Consider the following 25000-nt stretch of genomic DNA (forward strand, 5'->3'; position numbering starts at 1 on the left):
CAGGTAAACATCTAAACAACATATATATATATATATATATATATATATATATATATATATATATATATATATATATATATATATATATATATATATATATATGTATATTGGAAAGGATCACAATTTTGCGCGTAATCAAGATATTCCTATGAGTCCACGGGGAAATGAAACGCGATAAGTTCCCAAGTGCACTTTCGTGTAATAATCACATCATCAGGGGAGACACAAGAGAGAAATATAACAGTCAGTAGATATGCAACGAAGAGACGTAGCTAGGACGCCATTTGGTAAACTTGTTTATCAAATGGCGTCCTATATAGATGGGAATATATAGATGGAAATAAATTTCGAATCTATATATATGGAGATAGATTTTCAATCTGCACAGATGGGGACGGATTTCGAATTTACATCGATGAAGATACATTTCGAATCTATATAGATGGCGAGAAATTTTTAATCTATATAGATGGGGATACATTTGTAATCCATGTAGAAGGATGGACTGTGGAACACGAGACTCATCAGGATGAGTGTATTATGAGAAACAAATGATGATTCCTTACCATAAATGAGACAATTGACTCACAGAAAGTATATAAGAAAACTTCCAGAATGATAGATAATAATAGTGAAGAAATAAATTCTCCGGAAAATCGAGAGATTAGTCACACACACACACACACACACACACACACACACGTACCAACCCACCCACCCATCCATCCATTCATCCATCCATCCATCCATCCATCCATCCAGACACACACACACACACACACACACACACACACACACACAGACATATGAAGGCGATTATATCCTTAAGTTTTTAACAATAACTTCTTTTTCCTAGAATTGCTTGCATCCACATTAGGTCCTCCGGGAAACCACAGGTCTCTGAATAATATATGAACCAGCTAATCTACATATAGCAACTGTTTTGCCTAATGCTTTCTAACGTTTACATTGTAGGTTTGTCGCGAAGGGACGAAACTTGAAGCTTTTCCTTTCATTCGTACAAGTTTGCTATATTTCCCCCCCACTTCTGCGAGGTGGCGCCAGGAACGGACGAACGAGTCCTTAAGAGGATATTCATCATCCTCGTTTGGCTCCTTCCCCTCTTCCTTCTTTTTGCAAGGTTATACAGAAAGGGAAGCATTTCCAGCCCCCTTTTTCTGCCCCCTCTAGATTTCTGGCCTTTTCCCCCCTTATCATCCGACCCCTTACGACACGCAGAAGATACGAGGGCAATATTCTTTCAACCCCCTTATCTCCCGGGGGTGTATAGGAAAAAAGTTATCACTGAAATGTATGAATTATGTACTCCAAGATTCGAAGATCCACTGAGCTTGTCTCGCTGATGTGGAGTTCAGTCAGAGATGATAATGTAGATCTTCCCATAGTGATGGTGGTGGTGATGGTGAGTGATGGTGGTGGTGATGGTGAGTGATGGTGGTGGTGATGGTGAGTGATGGTGGTGGTGATGGTGAGTGATGGTGGTGGTGATGGTGAGTGATGGTGGTGGTGATGGTGAGTGATGGTGGTGGTGATGGTGAGTGATGGTGGTGGTGATGGTGAGTGATGGTGGTGGGGATGGTGAGTGATGGTGGTGGTGATGGTGAGTGATGGTGGTGGTGATGGTGAGTGATGGTGGTGGGGATGGTGAGTGATGGTGGTGGTGATGGTGAGTGATGGTGGTGGGGATGGTGAGTGATGGTGGTGGTGATGGTGAGTGATGGTGGTGGTGATGGTGAGTGATGGTGGTGGGGATGGTGAGTGATGGTGGTGGTGATGGTGAGTGATGGTGGTGGTGATGGTGAGTGATGGTGGTGGGGATGGTGAGTGATGGTGGTGGTGATGGTGAGTGATGGTGGTGGTGATGGTGAGTGATGGTGGTGGGGATGGTGAGTGATGGTGGTGGTGATGGTGAGTGATGGTGGTGGTGATGGTGAGTGATGGTGGTGGTGATGGTGAGTGATGGTGGTGGTGATGGTGAGTGATGGTGGTGGGGATGGTGAGTGATGGTGGTGGGGATGGTGAGTGATGGTGGTGGGGATGGTGAGTGATGGTGGTGGTGATGGTGAGTGATGGTGGTGGGGATGGTGAGTGATGGTGGTGGTGATGGTGAGTGATGGTGGTGGGGATGGTGAGTGATGGTGGTGGGGATGGTGAGTGATGGTGGTGGGGATGGTGAGTGATGGTGGTGGGGATGGTGAGTGATGGTGGTGGTGATGGTGAGTGATGGTGGTGGGGATGGTGAGTGATGGTGGTGGTGATGGTGAGTGATGGTGGTGGTGATGGTGAGTGATGGTGGTGGTGATGGTGAGTGATGGTGGTGGTGATGGTGAGTGATGGTGGTGGTGATGGTGAGTGATGGTGGTGGGGATGGTGAGTGATGGTGGTGGGGATGGTGAGTGATGGTGGTGGTGATGGTGAGTGATGGTGGTGGTGATGGTGAGTGATGGTGGTGGTGATGGTGAGTGATGGTGGTGGTGATGGTGAGTGATGGTGGTGGGGATGGTGAGTGATGGTGGTGGGGATGGTGAGTGATGGTGGTGGTGATGGTGAGTGATGGTGGTGGTGGGGATGGTGAGTGATGGTGGTGGTGATGGTGAGTGATGGTGGTGGGGATGGTGAGTGATGGTGGTGGTGATGGTGAGTGATGGTGGTGGTGATGGTGAGTGATGGTGGTGGTGATGGTGAGTGATGGTGGTGGGGATGGTGAGTGATGGTGGTGGTGATGGTGAGTGATGGTGGTGGGGATGGTGAGTGATGGTGGTGGGGATGGTGAGTGATGGTGGTGGTGGGGATGGTGAGTGATGGTGGTGGTGATGGTGAGTGATGGTGGTGGGGATGGTGAGTGATGGTGGTGGGGATGGTGAGTGATGGTGGTGGTGATGGTGAGTGATGGTGGTGGGGATGGTGAGTGATGGTGGTGGGGATGGTGAGTGATGGTGGTGGGGATGGTGAGTGATGGTGGTGGGGATGGTGAGTGATGGTGGTGGGGATGGTGAGTGATGGTGGTGGGGATGGTGAGTGATGGTGGTGGGGATGGTGAGTGATGGTGGTGGGGATGGTGAGTGATGGTGGTGGGGATGGTGAGTGATGGTGGTGGTGATGGTGAGTGATGGTGGTGGGGATGGTGAGTGATGGTGGTGGGGATGGTGAGTGATGGTGGTGGTGATGGTGAGTGATGGTGGTGGTGATGGTGAGTGATGGTGGTGGGGATGGTGAGTGATGGTGGTGGGGATGGTGAGTGATGGTGGTGGTGATGGTGAGTGATGGTGGTGGGGATGGTGAGTGATGGTGGTGGGGATGGTGAGTGATGGTGGTGGTGATGGTGAGTGATGGTGGTGGGGATGGTGAGTGATGGTGGTGGTGGGATGGTGAGTGATGGTGGTGGGGATGGTGAGTGATGGTGGGGGGGAGGTTGGTGGAGAATATGGTGGTGATGGTGAGTGATGGTGGTGGTGATGGTGAGTGATGGTGGTGGTGGGGATGGTGAGTGATGGTGGTGGGGATGGTGAGTGATGGTGGGGGGGAGGTTGGTGGAGAATATGGTGGTGATGGTGAGTGATGGTGGTGGTGATGGTGAGTGATGGTGATGGGATGGTGAGTGATGGATGGAAATGTGGTCCATCTCTCCTCACAGGTAAATCGAAGACTTCCTCTATTTTCTTCTTCTATCCCATATTCTCACTATTCCAGCACTTGTTACATGGTACACGTTCATGACCCTCACACACACACACACACACACACACACACACACACAGAGTCTCTCTCTCTCTCTCTCTCTCTCTCTCTCTCTCTCTCTCTCTCTCTCTCTCTCTCTCTCTCTCTCTCTCTCTCTCTCTCTCTCTCTCTCTCTCCTCAGCAGGAGACCCCTCACCTCTGCAGGTGCCCGTCAGGGATTCGTAATTTCCGGGAGAGCTAAGACAAACAAACCAACAAACAAGCAAACAAACCAACAAACAACTAAACAAACAACATATAAACAAACAACAACAACAGAAATCGGTATTTGCGAGTGCAGTCGACGCGTTGTTATAGATACTTTCACATACATTCGTACATTTTCTTTAGAGGTGAGGGGGGGGTACTTAAGAAAACGGTAGCCCGTGTGTAGAAATATTAACAGGTTAATCACGTATATAAACGCAGGAATATCACCGATATACAATGGGTTTAGACCTGGAATAACTATATGCATCCATTCCTGTAGTTGTATTATTGTAGTTAATGTCGAATTAATAATGCCAAATGGCTCAAAATTAACTTTAGGAATAATATCGTAACTATATATATATATACATATATATATATATATATATATATATATATATATATATATATATATATATATATATATATATATATATATATATATATATAATCACTAGATTCTTATTTATCATGACCTGGATTTTTAAATCACAGAGAAGCGCTCATTAAATTCCCTCTCCTTCAGGGATTCGCACACACACACACACACACACACACACACACACACACACACACACACACACATGCAGGCACGCGCGCGCTCGCATATAATTGCTGAGCTCCTTCCTTCAGTCAGGGCCTGACAGTATGCTCTGAATGTCTCTATGAAACGCTGGCGATGCATGGTTAGGCACGCTGGGTGACATTCCCTGGGAAGAAGGACTTGATGCCTCTCCCGTTATTGCTGAAAGTGAGGGAGGAAGGTGAGGGAAGGGGATGGGTAGATGGGTTTGGGGCAGGTAGGTAGGTAGGAAGGAAGGAAGGATGAAGGAGGAGGAGTAGGTGATGGTGTGGTGGAGAAAGGGGAATGAATACACGCCAGGGTGAGGCAGGCTTTCCCCTACATACCAAACTCACTTTAAAAGAAAGAAGGAGATAGTTTTTGACAGCCGTGGTGGCTCCTGGCTCAATGCGAATGCCTAAAGAGAACGCAGGCGAGTTTCATGAAGCCCCCATGGCCCACCAAAACGACAAAAACCTTCCCTAAAATAATCAGTCTCTCTTAAAGGACCCCATGACACTTGAGGTCTCTAAAATCCTTAAAAGCAAAGAATGTGGTTTAATTTCTAAAATCCTTTAAATGGATAAAGTGGTTTTGTTGTACGGAGTTCTCGGTAACCCTTCGCAAATCACACCCACAAATTATTATCCTTTAAATGGTCCTTTGGTTTTTAGGATGACCCTAAAAATACGAAGGAAGTATGGCCAAACTTACTTATATCTGTATCTGTCTAATTCATCTCTCTCTCTCTCTCTATCTATCTATAAATTTGTTTATCTATCTATTTGTCTAATCTGTCTATCTTTCTATCTATTTATCCATTTATCTATCTATCTATCTATCTATCTATCTATCTATCTATCTATCTATCTATCTATCTTCTGAGGCACACACTCTAATACATCAGGTATAAACCTTGGTGTATTGTGAATGGATCTTGATACATCCTGGATGAAATTCTGATACATTGTGAATAACACCTTGATAAACCGTGAATGAATAATGATTCGCAATGAATAATCCCTGATAAATCCTGATTGAAAAAAAACTGATACATCTTAACCTTTAACTTGTCGTGAATAACACCCTTTCCCTCCCCTCACGTTATGAATAATAACTTCGACACATAACAAGCAAAAAAGAATCTTGTTGCATCGTGAATAAAGGCTATGCATTATGAATTAGACCTTTGGTACAGTGAGTTACGGTTTCCTTTTGCGATCCAGGTTATGACCGACCACTGGAAACACCCTGAAGTTGACGAAATTGATCCCCTGATGCATTTAGGAATGAACCCGGATGCATTTTGAAGGAAGGATTCAATGTGTTGCAATGGCTGTAGGGGTATATATATATATATATATATATATATATATATATATATATATATATATATATATATATATATATATATATATATATATATATATATCAACTGACTGTTATATTTCTCTCTTGTGTCTCCCCTGATGATGTGATTATTACACGAAAGTGCACTTGGGAACTTTTCTTGTTTCATTTTCCCCGTGGACTCATAGGAATATATATATATATATATATATATATATATATATATATATATATATATATATATATATATATATATATATATATATATATACATATGGGGGAATTGTATCTTACATTTTTGTTCGGTCTATTGAATCATTTCACTCTAGTGATCTTTTTTTTTTTTAAATATTCCTTCAAAGATAATTCAAATATTATTCTGAATAGAAAACGAGTTTGAACTTAATTTCATCCCAAGTATATCTACATGTTTTTTTGTGGCGACCGTAATTCATCCCTCCGGTACGAGGTGGTTTGAGTAGCTGCCCTGAGGGACTATGGAGTCTTATCAAAGGCAAATGTACAAAATTATTAGACTAACGAAGATGATCTATATTTTCCAAAGAAGAAAATGGAGGCGACGTCTCTTCAGCTTATGGAATATCTTCACACACACACACACACACACACACGCACACACACACACACACACACACACTACACACATACCCAAGAACCAAATTCATTTCACGAACACATGACACTAAACTCTCCCTCCGTTGCTTCACACCAATTAAGAAGAGCATTCTACCCTCTTTAAGGAAGCTTAGACCAACACACACACACACACACACACACACACACACACACACACACACACACACACACACACACACACTAGTGTCTTTTCGTTAATGTATTCAGTACTGTGGAAACGCTTATAAATATTCATGTACAGATCCTGTGTAAACAGCGATTATCCGGGTTGTGCTACAGTTCTCCACGATAATGTATGAGGTGATATGACATGCAGCGTGGAATGGGCCGAGATTGCGTTACATATTTAATATCGCTGTTTTCCCCCCCTTTTGTCTGTGTGTGTGTGTGAGTGTGTGTGTGTGTGTGTGTGTGTGTGTGTGTGTGTGTGTATGTGTGTATGTGTGTGTGTGTGTGTGTGTGTGTGTGTGTGTGTGTGTGTGTGTGTCTGTGTGTCTGTGTTTCTGTCCTCTTTTTCTGTTTTTGTGTTTTTCTTTGTGTGTCTCTTTGTGACTCTCTCTCTCTCTCTCTCTCTCTCTCTCTCTCTCTCTCTCTCTCTCTCTCTCTCTCTCTCTCTCTCTCTCTCTCTCTCTCTCTCTCTCTCTCTCTCTCTCCCTTGTTCTACCGCTCATGAGGCAAATATGTAGACACCAACAAGCCAAGACGGGGGAGGGGGGGTGGGAGGGAGCCCTCTTTCCTCCTCCTCCTCCTCCTCCTCCTCCTCCTCCTCCTCCTCCTCCTTTCCATTCCACGGGTCCATCACCAGGCATTCCCCCCCCCCCCACCAGACCAGCAACAAATCGCCAAAGAGCCAAGAGAAAGATACATATTCCTTGCCAAGCCAACTCTCCTTCCCTCCTCCCTTCCTTTCAGTGTCACTTCATACACCGTAGCTGAAATACAGCGCTACAGCGCACACGTAAATATATATATATATATATATATATATATATATATATATATATATATATATATATATATATATATATATATATATATATATATATATATTCCTAAGAGTCCACGGGGAAAATGAAACACGATAAGTTCCCAAGTGCACTTCCGTGTAATATAACAGTCAGTTGATATACAACGAAGAGACGTAGCTTGGACGCCAGTTGGTAAACATGCGATTGTCCATGTGTTCTCCTCTGATGATGTGATTATTACACGAAAGTGCACTTGGGAACTTACCGTGTTTCATTTTCCCCGTGGACTCATAGGAATATACTTGATCACGCGCAAAATTGTGACCCTTTCCAATATATATATATATATATAAATATATATATATATATATATATATATATATATATATATATATATATCCTTCAATTTTCCAAAAGAAGGAAAAGAGAAGGGGGCCAGGTGAGGATATTCCCTCAAAGGCCCAGTCCTCTGTTCTTAACGCTACCTCGCTATCGCGGGAAATGGCGAATAGTACGAAAGAAAGAAATATATATATATATATATATATATATATATATATATATATATATATATATATATATATATATATATATATATATATATATATATATATATATATATATATATATGGAAGTCTATTCCATCGCACACTGAAGAGAATTGATCGTATAGGGTTGTCAATACCAGGGTGTTCCATTATTTTTCAATTCGGGCTATGAAGATGCGCGAGGGAGTTGTGATTTAGATGTGATCAAAATGACGTGGTAGTGGAGGGGTCTCATCTGGTCAGAGAAGATGATGGTGGTGTATTTCGGTGGTGGGGATTTCGTATTAGGGTTTACCGGTGAATCGGCATCGCAAGCAGTACGTTGAGTTGGTCTTGCTATATAACCTTCAGCATCAGGTGTACTGGATGGTATTGCTACATGTCTGGCAGCGCGGTGTTGGTTGGTCGACTCGACTTCATCGGTGAATACACCCCGATTTGTTCTAGTCGATCCGACCAGATCGGTCACTTACGCTTTTGTTGGTTTGGTCGATCCGACGATCTCTACCATACGTCCGACTGTGTCCTGGTCGATCTGACGACATCTACCCTATATCCCGCTGCGACCTGGTCGATCCAAGAACATTTACCGCGTACCCCCGATGTGAATTGGTCGATCCGACAGCATCAGCCACGTACCCTACTGTGTGTACTGGTCGACACCTCAGAAACTTTCGCCTCTCTCACTGGTCGATGCTTCCTGTACGCTTCACTAATCGTTACTAAAGTCCTCCCACACCTCCCGCACTTGCACTGGTCGACCCTCTCTGCTCCTCCTCCTCCTCCAAGACTGGTCGACTCTCCAACCCCTCATTCACCACGTTACACATGACGCTGGTTGACTTCCTCCCCCATAAGCACATTGAACTGGTTGACATTTCCCTCCCCAACATGTTGCCCTGGTTGACCTTCCACCTCCAACTGTCCCTCCCTCCCTCCGTCTCGCAACACACTACTGTAGTTAACTCCTCCAACAACCGCTCCTCCAACATGCTGCTCTGCTCAAACTCTCCATCGTCCATTCTCCCAACACGCTGCACTGCTGTTACTCTCCAACACCCGTTTCCCCCAACACATTGTTTCCTTGCTCGAACACTCCGTCACCCTCTTCCCCAACACAGTGCCGCACTGCTCCAACCCTCCAAGACCCTCTTCTTCAACACCCGCTCCCCAACATGCTGCTGCACTGCTCCAGCCCTCCAACATCCTCTTCTCCAACACCCTCTCCCCCAACAAGCAAGCTGCTGCACTTCTCAAACCATCCAACACCCTCTTCCCCAACACCCACTCCCCCTGAATCAACCCTCCAACACCCGTTCCTCAACACCCAACACCCACCTCCCCGAACACCATACCCACACACCCACACCCTCCACCAACCCTCCAGCACCCATCTCCCCCAATACCCACATTAACACACCCACACCCTGCACCAACCCTCCAACACCCACACCACCTCCCCCAACACCCATACCAACACACCCACACGCTGCACCAGCCCTCCAACACACATCACCTCCCCCAACACCCACACACCCACGCACTGCACCAACCCTCCAACACCCACACCACCTCCCCCAACACCCACACCCACTGCACCAACCCTCCAACACCCATACCACCTCCCCCAACACCCACACCCACTGCACCAACCCTCCAACACCCACACCACCTCCCCCAACACCCACACTCACTGCACCAACCCTCCAACACCCACACCACCTCCCCCAACACCCACACTCACTGCACCAACCATCCAACACCCACACCACCTCCTCCAACACCCACACCCACTGCACCAACCCTCCAACACCCACACCACCTCCCCCAACACCCACACTCACTGCACCAACCCTCCAACACCCACACCATCTCTCCCAACACCCACACTCACTGCACCAACCCTCCAACACCCACACCACCTCCCCTAACACCCACACTCACTGCACCATCCCTGAAACACCCACACCACCTCCCCCAACACCCACACCCACTGCACCAACCCTCCAACATCCACACCACCTCCCCCAACACCCACACTCACTGCACCAACCCTCCAACACCCACACCACCTCCCCCAACACCCACACCACCTCCTCCCCCTAAGCACGCCTGGTCTGGTCGATCCAGCGTGTGCATCAGGCCACCAACCCGCCAGCCTCCCAGCGCGGCCCAGAAAACTTCTGGCCATATACATCTGGTTTACATGCCATTGGACCTCCCAGGATTAGCGCTCTGAACCTAGACTTACGTAGTAGTAGCCTGGAACTTCGTAGTGCATCCTGGAAGAAAAAGAAAAAAGAAACCCGTGGTTTAGTGTGTGTAAAAAAAAAAAACTCCGTTCTCTCTCTCTCTCTCTCTCTCTCTCTCTCTCTCTCTCTCTCTCTCTCTCTCTCTCTCTCTCTCTCTCTCTCTCTCTCTCTCTCTCTCTCTCTCTCTCTCTCTCCTCGCACGTTCCGGGTCATCAGTGTCGCGTGTAATGCAAAGCTTGTTTACTGCACGCGCACGTGGAATGATCCACAGAGCAAGGCTGGTCCATGTTACGAGGCTATGAATTGTGTTGTATAGTCTTGTGTACTTAACCATTTTGTGTGTGTGTGTATATATATATATGTATATATATATATATATATATATATATATATATATATATATATATATATATATATATATATATATATATATATATATATATATTCATGATGTGATTATTACACGAAAGTGCACTTGGGAACTTATCGTGTTTCATTTTCCCTGTGGACTCATAGGAATATCTTGACCACGCGCAATGTTGTGAAACTTTCCAACACACACACACACACACACACACACACACACACACACACACACACACACACATACACGAAATGGAACTGTAATATTTCGACAGCAAACTTATCAGCGTAATCCCCGTTTTTTATATCTATTTTTTTAATCTTTTTCCCCCCCTCATTTCGTTTTCATTTCATCGTTTCACCTTTTTCGTAGATCCGCAGCCACGCAGAAGAAACTATGAAATTTTACGACGTGCCTAAAAACATATACCTTTTATGAGACAGGTTATGAGATGTGCTAAATTTCAAAAAAAAAAAAAAAAAAATAGGAAAAATGCAGAAATTCTAAAACAGAGTTCTGTCAAATTATATCGAAAACCACACCATAAACAAGGCAAATACATTTTATTTGCGTCTTACAAACTTAATAGCTTACCAACTATGATACAAACTTAATAGCTTACCAACTATGATACAAATTTAATAGCTTACCAACTATGATACAAACTTAATAGTCTACCAACTATGATACATCAGTCGTTTTCTAAATCTATGTAAATAGCCAGATTAGAATTTATCTTCATATTCCAACTAGATCTTTCATATTTTTTCTATACTTCTAATAAACCAGATATAGATCTCGTGTTTCTATACTTTAAAAAGAAAAAAGTAGTAATTATCATGATTTCACTAATGATGTCCTCACATTTTGAGTTAATAGAGAAACACTTATACTTATCATTACTTATTATTATCATATTTATCATTTACTTATCACTTATTATCATCATACTTATAATTTACTTATCATTACTTATTATTATTATACTTTTTGTTTACTCATCATTACTTGTTATTATCAGACTTATCATTTACTTATCATTACTTATCATCATCATACTTATCATCACTTATCATCATCATACTTATCATTTACTTATCATTACTTATTATCATTGTACTTATTATTTACTTATCATTACTTATCATTATCATACCTATCATTTACTTATCATTACTTATTATCGTCATAATTATCTTTTACTTATCATTACTTATTATCATCATACTTATTATTTACCGAGTAAGAAACATATTCCTTCTCACACATAATTTGAGAGTAAAGTGCTTTGAGTGTTTGAGGTATATATATATATATATATATATATATATATATATATATATATATATATATATATATATATATATATATATATATATATATATATATACATATATATATATATATATATATATATATATATATATATATATATATATATATATATATATATATACATTAGATAATGAATTCCTTCAGAGACTCACCTACTTGGTACCAAAGATCCCTCCAGCCCAGACATGGCACATGCTTGAAGTAAGATTTTGTCGTCTGAACATCTACCAAATATCCTTGTTATCATAATACTTTCAATGCAAGTTCGATTTCGAACTCCCTCCTCAGCGGCTAAAGTTAGCTGAAGGCAAAACTCCCTTGCGTTCAGGATACGTTCAAGATGGAGCAGTCGATGCATGACCTTACAACCTTCTTACCACACATAGGATGAAGTTTGACCATTCACATTGGGCCCGACCCCTCTCCAGCAATATTGGAGATGACCTGCATTCTAAACCACAGGGAAAGCGCGGTTAAACCAACCAACCAACCAGTGAGGAAAGCAGTGTAAACCATCAGGGAAGTGCGGTAAGCAACCAGGATGAAGGCACGATTAAACCACTAAAAGAAAGCAGACTAAACCAAGAGGAAAAAAAGGAAAGCACTCAACCAGGATGAAAACACATTAAACCACATAGAAAGCAGGCTAAACCAACATGGGAAAAAATACCAAAAAAAGCACTAAACTAGGATGGGAGCACATTAAACCGCCGGGAATGCATTTCAAACCATAAAAAAACACTAGAAAAGCATTAAACCACCAAGAAAGGAATCCAAACCAACATGATACCACTCAAAACCATGTTAAAAGTTCTCTAAACCATCATGACGGCCCCCCAACCCCCAAAAGAAGGGTTCTAAGCCACTAGAATAAGATCAGTCCAAGCCACCAAACTTAAAAGATAACAAAGAGTTAATTCAATCACCAGTGATCATCCCCTGGGGAAGCAAAGCGCTCCTCCACCTGGGGCTGGGGGAAAGAGGAGGAGGAAGAAGTTGGAGGAGGTTGAGGAGGAGGTGGTGGAGGAGGAGGTGGTGGAGGTGGTGCAGGTGGGGTGAGTGGAGCAGCAGTATTGCCGCCGGCGGGAGCAAGAGGGAGAAAAAGGCATCGGCCCTTCCCTAAGAGCTGCTGGCTGCATCCTCCTCCTCCTCCTCCCTGTGCAGTACACCTTTATTCAATGCCGTACTTATCTTTACTGTGATCGCCTCTCCCGCCCTCCTCCTCCTCCTCTTCGTCCTCCTCTTCTTCCTCTTCCGCCTTCGCCCGTCCGTTCACCGAGGATATACTGAGAAGGCGTTTTCCCAAACACGACCCAAAATGATCTTTTTTTTTTATTTGTTCCGTTGATCATAAGAACGGATCCGTGGCGAGGGGTTCTATAAGCTGGTCGTAAGCGGGGTTTTTATGGTCTTGACGGAGGGAGTAATGCAGGTACAGGATTGACGTAGACTCGTCGTACAAGCGTCGAGGGGAAGACGTAAGTAAAAGGCTACGGGGTAGATACACAGGTGACCAAGTGCTCGTAACGCTTTGGGTGGGTGAGCTGCTCTGGACGGTGGTAGGCCAGAAGTGTTGAGTGACATCCTCTCTCTCTCTCTCTCTCTCTCTCTCTCTCCTCTCTCTCTCTCTCTCTCTCTCTCTCTCTCTCTCTCTCTCTCTCTCTCTCTCTCTCTGTGCTGTCCTCTTCTCCTACTGCTTTAAAGGTGACTACTACATCTTTTCCTGTAGTGTTAGGGGTCTTTTGTGCGCTCTCTCTCTCTCTCTCTCTCTCTCTCTCTCTCTCTCTCTCTCTCTCTCTGTGCTGTCCTTTTCTTCTGCTGCTTTAAAGGTGACTAATACATCTTTTCCTGTAGTGTTAGGGGTCTTTTGTGCTCTCTCTCTCTCTCTCTCTCTCTCTCTCTCTCTCTCTCTCTCTCTCTCTCTCTCTCTCTCTCTCTCTCTCTCTCTCTCTCTCTCTCTCTCTCCTAATCCCCTATCCACCCCTCCACTCACTTTCCCCGCTCCACCAACCCCCCCAACATCTTGCGCATTCCATTTCCGTCGCCTGCTGAGCGATCCTGGCTAGCGCCTTCCTTCTGTGTCTTCGCCAATGTTCAGTTGTCTTCTGGAAACACAAAGTAAACCACCTTAATCTTTTTTCTTGTATACACGTCTTATAACCAGAATCAATACAGAGAGGAATATTCACTCGCTGGGAAAGGGTTTCCCCTAAAGGGTACATTTTTCGATGCTCCTCAAAAAGAGTTCTTTTTCCGTATATTTTTCCTCTATAATCCCAAGTGACCTGCAGTCGCTTGGGATAACTCTCTGTTCACCCACTCTGCTCTGCATGCAAGCAAGCACTGGCGTCTGGACTGTAGTTTAGGGGGAAAGAATTTGAAAGCCGTTCCGGCGAACTGGCGAGCCAGGCATATAAGTAATCCCCGTAGAGTTTTTATACATATACATATATATATATATATATATATATATATATATATATATATATATATATATATATATATATATATATATATATATATATATATATATATATATACTCGATATTTGGAATAAGATAGAACAAGAAATGAAAGCAGCTGGTGAGTACTGCCGTCTGACAGCTTGTACCAACTCGGGGGTCAGCAGCTGTTGAATACATCTGTAAGCAGAGTCATCACGCCATGGTATTCCTCATTGCACGGTGGACCTTTCGCAAGTCGAAGTAATTTACTCTTCCAATGGGAACCTCAGTCCAAAGCCCCATGGTATTAAAGGCGATGATGGGGTGTGCACAACAACGACGTCACTGACGCTCCCTTGTGAAAGAAAAAAAGCTACAAATGATGAAAGAAAATGATATCAAGCAGCTTTTCGCAGCACACTCTCCTGCTGTGTGTGTGAAGCCAACACACCAACGCACTTTGTCACCATCCTGGACTGTAATGTGAAAGACCTGCTGTGTGTTTGACCCGTTAAGAGCACGACTGTACGACCATTGAGCAGTTTGGATGGTACCCCAGATGGATCAAATTAAAAGAGGGAAGTCAGCACCACAAGTAAAGCATCCTCCTCGAAGGCTCAGAGTGGGGTGCCTAAATGTGTGTGGATGTAACCAAGATGTGAAGACCCTTACTGGAAAAACAATCACTCTTGAAGTAGAACCTTCAGACACAATTGAAAATGTGAAGGAAAATAGTGAAATTGGAGAAAAATGTAGCTTAGACATTGAAGCTTATTGATACAGTGGTTAAATTGATGAGAACTGCTATTGACGTTTGTGTAAATAAATTATACATTTCCTTTTTTCCATAGCCAGAGGTTGAACCATTATGTGACATTCTTTTTTTTCATTCATTTCAAGCTAGAAGTTTCAGTTTTCTAAATTGTTTCTTACATTTCTCATATGTATATATGTGTATGTGTGTGTGTGTATGTGTATATGTGCGTATGTATGTGTATGTGTGTGTATGTGTATATGTATATATATATGTATATTATCCCTGGGGATAGGGGTGAAAGAATACTTCCCACGTATTCCTCGCGTGTCGTAGAAAGCGACTAGAGGGGACGGGAGCGGGGGGCCAGAAATCCTCCCCTCCTTGTATTAACTTTCTAAAATGGGAAACAGATATATATATATATATATATATATATATATATATATATATATATATATATATATATATATATATATATATATATATATATATATATATATATATATATATATATATATACATGCACACTAGTCTTGCGAGGACAGAAATTCTGTTAAAGGGAAAATGCCTACTTCGAGGAGGAAGTAACGTGAGAGAGAGAGAGAGAGAGAGAGAGAGAGAGAGAGAGAGAGAGAGAGAGAGAGAGAGAGAGAGAGAGAGAGAGTTAAATAGATGCATAGACCAAACAGACCCAAGGCCTTAACGAGATATAGATAGATAGAGAGATAGATAGATAGAGATAGATGGATAGATAGAGATAGATAGATAGATAGATAGATAGAGAGAGAGAGAGAGAGAGAGAGAGAGAGAGAGAGAGAGAGAGAGAGAGAGAGAGAGAGAGAGAGAGAGAGAGAGAGAGAGAGAGAGAGAGAGCACTGGTGTGGGGAGGAGGGAAGGTCGACGCCGTAACGGGTCTTCTCGTCCATTTGGAGGCACTTGACTCTCCTCAGATGGTCGTGCTTGCGCTGGTGGCCCTGAGGTGGGGGCAGGCAGGCAGGCAGCCAGCTTACTTTCTGCCAGTTGAAGTGTAACTTATGGGACGTGTAAGTGGTTTAAGTGGTTTACCATCTTTTATACCAATAGAGGGATTTGCAGAAAGATTATATATATATATATATATATATATATATATATATATATATATATATATATATATATATATATATATATATATATATAAGCTAGGACGCCATTTGGTAAACATGTTTACCAAATGGCGTCCTAGCTTCGTCTCTTCGATGTATATCAACTGACTGTTATATTTCTCTCTTGTGTCTCCCCTGATGATGTGATTATTACACGAAAGTGCACTTGGGAACTTTTCGTATTTCATTTTCCCCCGTGGACTCATAGGAATATATATATATATATATATATATATATATATATATATATATATATATATATATATATATATATATATATATATATATATATATATATCAGTTATGAGGGCCTGATCATGCGTACACGGAGCGTCAGTAACAGACGAGCCACGTCCCCATCTGCACTCACCCACTTCCTAGCTGTCCTGTGCCATGTACCGAAACCAGAGCCCAACACGTTGACTACTTCGCATGCCCTGGTTCTGTTCCTCGACAGAACGTCACCGCGCCCCCCGTATACCACATCGATCCAATGCGTTCTATCGTACGTATGCCTCTCACTGCCATGAATATTCAGGTTCCGATGCTCCAGGAATTTTGTTCACTTCACCATCCTTCCCTTTCCCACTTTCCTAACACGTAGATCCATTTTTAGCTCGTCTCTCTTCGCTCATCCTCTCACATTTTCTCGAACCATTTCATCCCAACCTGGATACGTGTGTCTCATTCATCACTCCCCCTTACTACAACGACTTCTCTCTTTAATATTACAGTTCTTCCTGACGCTGTCGAACCCACCTTACGTAAATACATATTGTCCACAGCCATTTCATTCCCAACACGTACACCATTTTCTATTCCTTTGCATTCCGGGTCTTTCGCTTCCATGACAACACTCTTCGAACTCCATGGAACCTTCAATGGCTATACTCGACTTTTCCCAGCGAGACTGCGAGATCATACACCAAAGAAGGAGAGAGTTGGACCCCCCCCCCCCAAAAAAAAAGGCAAAGAGGTTGCTATAGAGATATCTCTACGACATAGAGATATCTCTACTGCGATGTTAGAGATATCTCTACACCATCTACTACGCCGGTAGAGATATCTGCCCCATCTACTACACTGTGAGAGATATCACTGTACCATCTACTTCGATGCTGAAATTATCTCTGCACCAGCTGGTGTGTTTAGTAAGCTTAACAGACAGTGAAATGCACGAGTTTAAGATAAGCTTTCCCAGCTTAACAGACAGTGAAATGCACGAGTTGAAGATAAGCTTTTCATGTTCTTCAGTCAGTAAAATACGGTAATTCACGATAAGCTTTTCAACCTTCTCAGTCAGGAAAATGCGGGAATTCAAGATAAGCTTTTTAATCTTATCAGTCAGTGAAATACGACAGCTCAAGATAAGCTATTCAAGCTTTTCTGTCGCTGAAATACATGATTTCAAGATCAGCTTTTTTTCTAACATGCACATGGAAGTTGAATGGGCTTTATGACATGTATAAATAAGCTCATGACTTATGTGAAAAGAACAAATATTCGCTCATGTCATACGCATTTCCACTCAGAATATTTCACGGAGACTTGATATTCGCTCATGTCATACGCATTTCCATTCAGAATATTTCACGGAGACTACATTCGTTCATGTCATGTGCATTTCCATTCAGAATATTTCACAAAGACTTAATATTCGCTCATGTCATACACATTTCCACTGAGAATGGCAATATATCACGAAGACTTAATATTCGCTCATGTCATACGCATTTCCACTCCATAGGAAATTTCACAAAGACTTAATATTCTTAATATTCGCTCATGTCATACGCATTTCCACTCCATAGAATATTTCACAAAGACCTAATATTCTTAATATTCGCTCATGTCATACGCATTTCCACTTCATAGAATACTTCACAAAGACTTAATATTCTTAATATTCGCTCATGTCATACGCATTTCCACTCCATAGAATATTCCACAAAGACTTGATATTCTTAATATTCGCTCATGTCATACGCATTTCCACTCCATAGAATATTTCACAAAGACTTAATATTCTTAATATTCGTTCATGTCATTCGCATTTCCACTCCATAGAATATTTCACAAAGACTTAAAATTCTTAATATTCGCTCATGTCGTACGCATTTCCACTCCATAGAATATTTCACAAAGACTTAATATTCTTAATATTCGCTCATGTCATAGGCATTTCCATTCCATAGAATATTTCACAAAGACCTAATATTCTTAATATTCGCTCATGTCATACGCATTTCCACTCCATAGAATATTTCACAAAGACTTAAAATTCTTAATATTCGCTCATGTCATTCGCATTTCCACCCCATAGAACATTTCCACTCCATAGAATATTTCACAAAGACTTGATATTCTTAATATTCGCTCATGTCACAGGCACTTCCACTCAAAATAAAGTTCCGTTGGACACACAGACCTGTTGAAGCGTTCACTCATGTCAGAGAACTTACGAAATCTGATGACGCGCCCAACATATATATATACCACGCCTCCCTCGTTTCGGACGGTCATGCATTTCACCAGGCCTCTGTGTCAATATTTTCAATCATTAATTATGATAAACCAATAAACGCCTGTAGCCCATAAAACATCCTGGCATTTTGACTGACTTTCATCATTTCTTTTTTATATATTTTACCCCCATTTACAGTCGGTCGGATTTCACGAGGTGGTTGTTAATATGTAAAGCTAATTATGACCGAAAATCTATTTACAGAGCATTTACGTTCTGGCATAGTGTATATATATATGTATATATATATATATATATATATATATATATATATATATATATATATATATATATATATATATATATATATATATATATATATATATGCAGAACCTTCACTTCACCGTGACGAGAGATGATAACACAAGAACGGTGTATGACAAAAAGGTTCATACAAACATTATAGGTAGCCTTCCCCCCCCCCCTATAGAGATCATTAATTGATTAGGCATTTGGGCCCGTGGTTGCATAAATTTGCATATCGATCAGGCAAGACTTAGTTACTGCGATGGACCTAGTAGTGGTCAGTGATGGGAAGCCTAAAGTTTTTTTTAACCTATATGTATCAATCAATGAAAGACATATGATGGCGGAAACGTTCGTTGAGAATATATTCTTTTTTTTTACCTTTACTCAGCATGATGGCAAAATGTGCATCCCTTGAGTACAAGCTGCTGTACCGTCTCTTCTCCTGGCTTGTGCACTTGTACGGGTTTACACCATCATGAACTGTGCCTTCCTTCGTCCTTTTTTGGTATACCGAGTGTAATGTTCCCCCAGTGTATGACATTACTGGTCCTGGCTGGTGGAGATACCAACCTGCCAGACGAACTTCAGAGAGTGAGAGATCGTTTAGTTAAAGACAAAAGAAAGAGACAAAGGAAGAAACAAAGAAAGAGAGAAGAAGAAGAAGAAAATCTAGAATTTGGTAGTTTTGGCAAACTTTCCAATCTGTTAATTCAGCAGAGATTTGGGCCTTACCAAATTTTCACCTGACCACTTCATACGTCCAGGTCTAGCCCATTTACAGCACGTCGCCCCCTGTATACCACAACTCTCGTATTCGTTCTATTCCATGTATGTCTCTCACCCTTCTAAATGTTCACGGCCCCGATAGCAGAAAGTTTCTTTCATTTCATTCTTCTGTCTCCTTCACTTTCTCCACTTCCACTGTGTTCCTTCCACGTACATCCTCTTAAGTCAATCTCTCTTCGCTCATCTTTTCCATATGTCCAAACTGTCCCAGGATCCTATGGTTACTTTTCTCTCAGTCGTCCTCCACACTCCACACTGCGCTCTGGACCTTAAAAACCCCCACTCTGTAAAACAGTGACTCACTTTAGCCTTTATAGTTCCATCCACTGTCAAAGTCCACTCCCCTTGCAGCTGTAGCACTCCATATCGTCCAGGTCCTTCCTTTACCAACAGGTCCTATCCGTCCACCAGGTCCTTCTCTTCCACCAGGTCCTTCCCATTTAAAAGCCATACTCCCTAACCCATCCTGTCTCATCTCCCTGTTACATCTCATCATCATACTTTTGTGCACGTTCACTCTAAACTCTCTTTCTCCCCTCACACACACACACACGACCCTATCTTCTCATGACCAGGTCTAAGGACCGTATAGAAAACGTCCCGCGGTTCCAGGTCACCAGCTTCTCCACACACACACACACACACACACAAACACACACACACACACACACACACACACACACACACACCACCCCAAACCTCTTCCCTCTCCTCCTATATTGCCTCCAGCCAAACCCCTTAACCCATCGAACCCCAGCTGATGACGAACGGTCCGAGAGTGGATGAATGTCTGACGAAAACAACAATCGATGGATACGTGAAGAATCGGAAGGAGAGCCACCAATCTTGCTCTCTCTCTCTCTCTCTCTCTCTCTCTCTCTCTCTCTCTCTCTCTCTCTCTCTCTCTCTCTCTCTCTCTCTAAGAGCCGTACAACGTGATCGCCCTCCCCTTCCCCTCTCTCAAAGCCGCCTGGGCGCGTGGTCATACATCACGACACTCTTCCGCGTCAGTCGACTGACCTTAGAAAATGGGGAACGACACACTCTCTCTCTCTCTCTCTCTCTCTCTCTCTCTCTCTCTCTCTCTCTCTCTCTCTCTCTCTCTCTCTCTCTCTCTCTTCTCTCTCTCTCTCTTGCCTGTTTTTTGTTTGTCCAGCTGAAATATAAATGCAATTGACGCGTTGGCTCGATTTTCCCTTTTGTGTGTGTGTGTGTGTGTGTGTGTGTGTGTGTGTGTTGTATGTGTGTGTGTATGTGCTGTGTGTGTGTATGTGTTGTGTGTGTGTGTGTGTGTGTGTGTGTGTTGAGGGGAGGGGAAGCGAGAGTGAGTTTCACGTTCGTGTTCTTCATCTCTGTATCATTACTTCCGTTCTTATGTCTTCATTCGGTTTAGTATCCATAGAATTATCCATGGAATTATCCATATCTGATTATCCTGATAACGCCACTAATGGCGTACTAATTAACCTCATGTTGCTGTTGGGTCGCACTTAACCACCAAAACACTTAGATAAACGACTCAACCATCGGCTCTATGAAGAGAACCCAGTTTCTGTTTTTCTTTTTTTCTTCTTCAGACATTAGGTATGTAAGACGCATCATATTTAATGACGCGCGCAATTAGGAAATTGAACCTCCATTATATACACGCGTAAGGAAAGTGAGATTAATGTCCCGAGTCACACTTAATGTAATTAGTGTCTCTTACGTTTAGTAGTATTGAAGTATGTCAAGTGAAAGCCTCACCAGTATATATATATATATATATATATATATATATATATATATATATATATATATATATATATATATATATCTTTTTTTTATATTTATTTATTTTGTTTTGTCGCTGTCTCCCGCGTTAGCGAGGTAGCGCAAGGAAACAGACGAAAGAATGGCCCAACCCACCCACATACACATGTATATACATACACGTCCACACACGCAAATATACATACCTATACATCTCAATGTACACATATATATACACACACAGACATATACATATATACACATGTACATAATTCATACTATCTGCCTTTATTGATTCCCATCGCCACCTCGCCACACATGGAATAACAACCCCCTCCCCCCTCATGTGTGCGAGGTAGCGCTAGGAAAAGACAACAAAGGCCACATTCGTTCACACTCAGTCTCTAGATTCTGGTATGATATTTTCTTGCCTGTCTGTTTCTCCTTGTTTTGTGTGTGGGGGGTTGGGGGGTTTCTGGGGCTCCCAATGAAGAGAGAGAGAGAGAGAGAGAGAGAGAGAGAGAGAGAGAGAGAGAGAGAGAGAGAGAGAGAGAGAGGGGGGGGGGGGGGGGAGAGAGAGAGAGAGGGCATTGGACAGAACAGTACAGCAGCAACACTCTAATACGTACGTGTCAATTTCAGAAGTTATGAAACTACCTTCTCGTCTTTGTCGTCTTGATTGTGGATCATATTCTTCCACCGAGTGAGAAGTTAAGTTCGCTTGTTGGCGTAATCATTTTTCCCACCATTCCCTTAAGAGATCTCGCGAGAGAGAGAGAATTTGTCTTTTTTTTTTTCCCCTGGAAGGTCATTATCATTTCTTCCAGTATTTCTTTTACACAATTACTGGGAAAGATTTGGTGGCTTTTTGCTTACCCTTCTTATATGTCCTTTCCATTCCCTGTTCCAGTAGTGTGTGTGTGTGTGTGTGTGTGTGTGTGTGTGTGTGTGTGTGTGTGTGTGTGTGTGTGTGTGTTTATGTGTGTGTGTGTGTGTGTGTGTGTGTGTGTGTGATTCCAGTCATGATAAATGGTCGCCTTTTCCAATTTGCAGTGCTAAAAGTTAACCACAATCGTGGGTTGAAATAGCTAAAAGTTAACCACAATCGTGGGTTGAAATAGCTAAAAGTTAACCACAATCGTGGGTTGAAATAGCTAAAAGTTAACCACAATCGTGGGTTGAAATAGCTAAAAGTTAACCACAATCGTGGGATGAAATAGCTAAAAGTTAACCACAGTCATGGGATGAAACAGCTAAAAGTTAACCACAATCATGGGATGAAACAGCTAAAAGTTAACCACAATCGTGGGATGAAATAGCTAAAAGTTAACCACAATCATGGGATGAAACAGCTAAAAGTTAACCACAATCATGGGATGAAATAGCTAAAAGTTAACCACAATCATGGGATGAAATAGCTAAAAGTTAACCACAATCATGGATTAAAATGACTAAAAGTTAACCACAATCATGGGATGAAATAGCTAAAAGTTAACCACAATCGTAAATAGCCAAGTTTTCGTTTTCCATGAACTTCGCGACCCTTTTCTTCTCGACGTCTTAGAGATAATAATACAGTAAATGCCAAATCAGGTCTTATTATCATTTTACCCTCTACATCCTCTGTTGTCACTGTCAGGTGTTGGTGTTGGGGGGGCGTGCTTACTGAGCGTTCACTGCAGTGTGGTACATCATTGCCGAAAACACGTACCACCCAATCTTTCAAAAGAGTTCTAATAATCATTATCGAAGGTGTCATCATGAATATATTTGAACGTCACTGTATTATGGCAGCTTTGGAGGGACACACACACACACACACACACACAAGCACATAGAAAACGAGGCCAGACCAATAACTGTGTTGGAGAGACAGGGTCAGTATTGTTATTGCAAATAAGGTAATTACAAATATGTAGTTACATTAGCAATAGAGAACAATTTACGACTGAGTTTCATAGATGTTGTACGTGTTGTTCAGAACGTATAGGTATATCCCAGATGGAGCCATAGTAAAGTACTTTGCATCCCATATGTGTTGGCTGTCTGTCTGTGTGTCTGTCTCTCTGTCTGTCTGTCTGTCTGTTTCTCTCTCTCTCTCTCTCTCTCTCTCTCTCTCTCTCTCTTCTCTCTCTCTCTCTCTCTCTCTGGCTTTACAGATGATCTGAATATTTCCGTTTTTTTTCTCCTTTTTTTTTCTTTTCTTTTTTTTTTCCTTGACTCACATCCTGGTCACCACCCACCCACCCGACCCCCCCCCCCCAGTTTAGTCTTGTGGGCGAACCCCCAAGCTTAGCCTTGTGGACGAACCCCCAAGCTTAGCCTTGTGGACGAACCCCAAGCTGGACGAACCCCCAAGCTTAGCCTTGTAACGAAACCCCAAGCTTAGCCTTGTGGACGAACCCCCAAGCTTAGCCTTGTAACGAAACCCCAAGCTTAGCCTCGTGGACGAACCGCAAGCTTAGCCTTGTGGACGAACCTCCAAGCTTAGCCTTGTGGACGAAACCCCCAAGCTTAGCCTTGTGGACGAACCCCCAAGCTTAGCCTTGTGGACGAACCCCAAGCTGGACGAACCCCCCAAGCTTAGCCTCGTGGACGAACCGCAAGCTTAGCCTTGTGGACGAACCCCCAAGCTTAGCCTTGTGGACGAACCCCAAGCTGGACGAACCCCCAAGCTTAGCCTCGTAGGCGAACGCCATTCACGACAAGCGACACACGGGAGGACGACACTTGAAGGGGGCTAGGCAGCCAGCCTGGGTGTATACAGTTACGCTGGGGTACACACACACACACACACACCTTAGCTACATGGCAGGTTGAGGTGGCACGGTAGTGGAATCCTCGTACGTCTCCCCGTACATTAACACAACCACACCCCATCTCACACACTCCCGTCCCACTCCCGTCTCCTCGTACATTAACACAACCACACCCCCTCTCACACACTCCCGTCCCACTCCCGTCTCCTCGTACATTAACACAACCCCACTCCCCTCCCACACTCCCGTCCCACTCCCGTCTCCTCGTACATTAACACAACCACACCCCCTCTCACACACTCCCGTCCCACTCCCGTCTCCTCGTACGTTAACACAACCACTCCCCCTCTCACACACTCCCCTCCCACTCCCGTCTCCTCGTACATTAACACACACAACACCACTCCCCTCCCACACCCCCGTCCCACTCCCGTCTCCTCGTACATTAACACAACCACACCCCCTCTCACACACTCCCGTCCCACTCCCGTCTCCTCGTACATTAACACACACAACACCACTCACCTCACACACTCCCGTCCCACTCCCGTCTCCTCGTACATTAACACAACCCCACTCCCCTCACACACTCCCGTCCCA

General features: G+C 43.0%; 1 protein-coding gene across 1 annotated transcript in view; it reads left to right on the plus strand.

Annotated features, from left to right (window-relative positions):
• LOC139754559 (nephrin-like) overlaps positions 1-25000 on the plus strand; it is an 894341-nt gene that overhangs the window by 129009 nt on the left and 740332 nt on the right. The window lies entirely within an intron of this gene.

Source organism: Panulirus ornatus, chromosome 17, assembly GCF_036320965.1.
Source record: "Panulirus ornatus isolate Po-2019 chromosome 17, ASM3632096v1, whole genome shotgun sequence".
In the NCBI taxonomy this organism is placed as follows: Eukaryota; Metazoa; Arthropoda; class Malacostraca; order Decapoda; family Palinuridae; genus Panulirus; species Panulirus ornatus.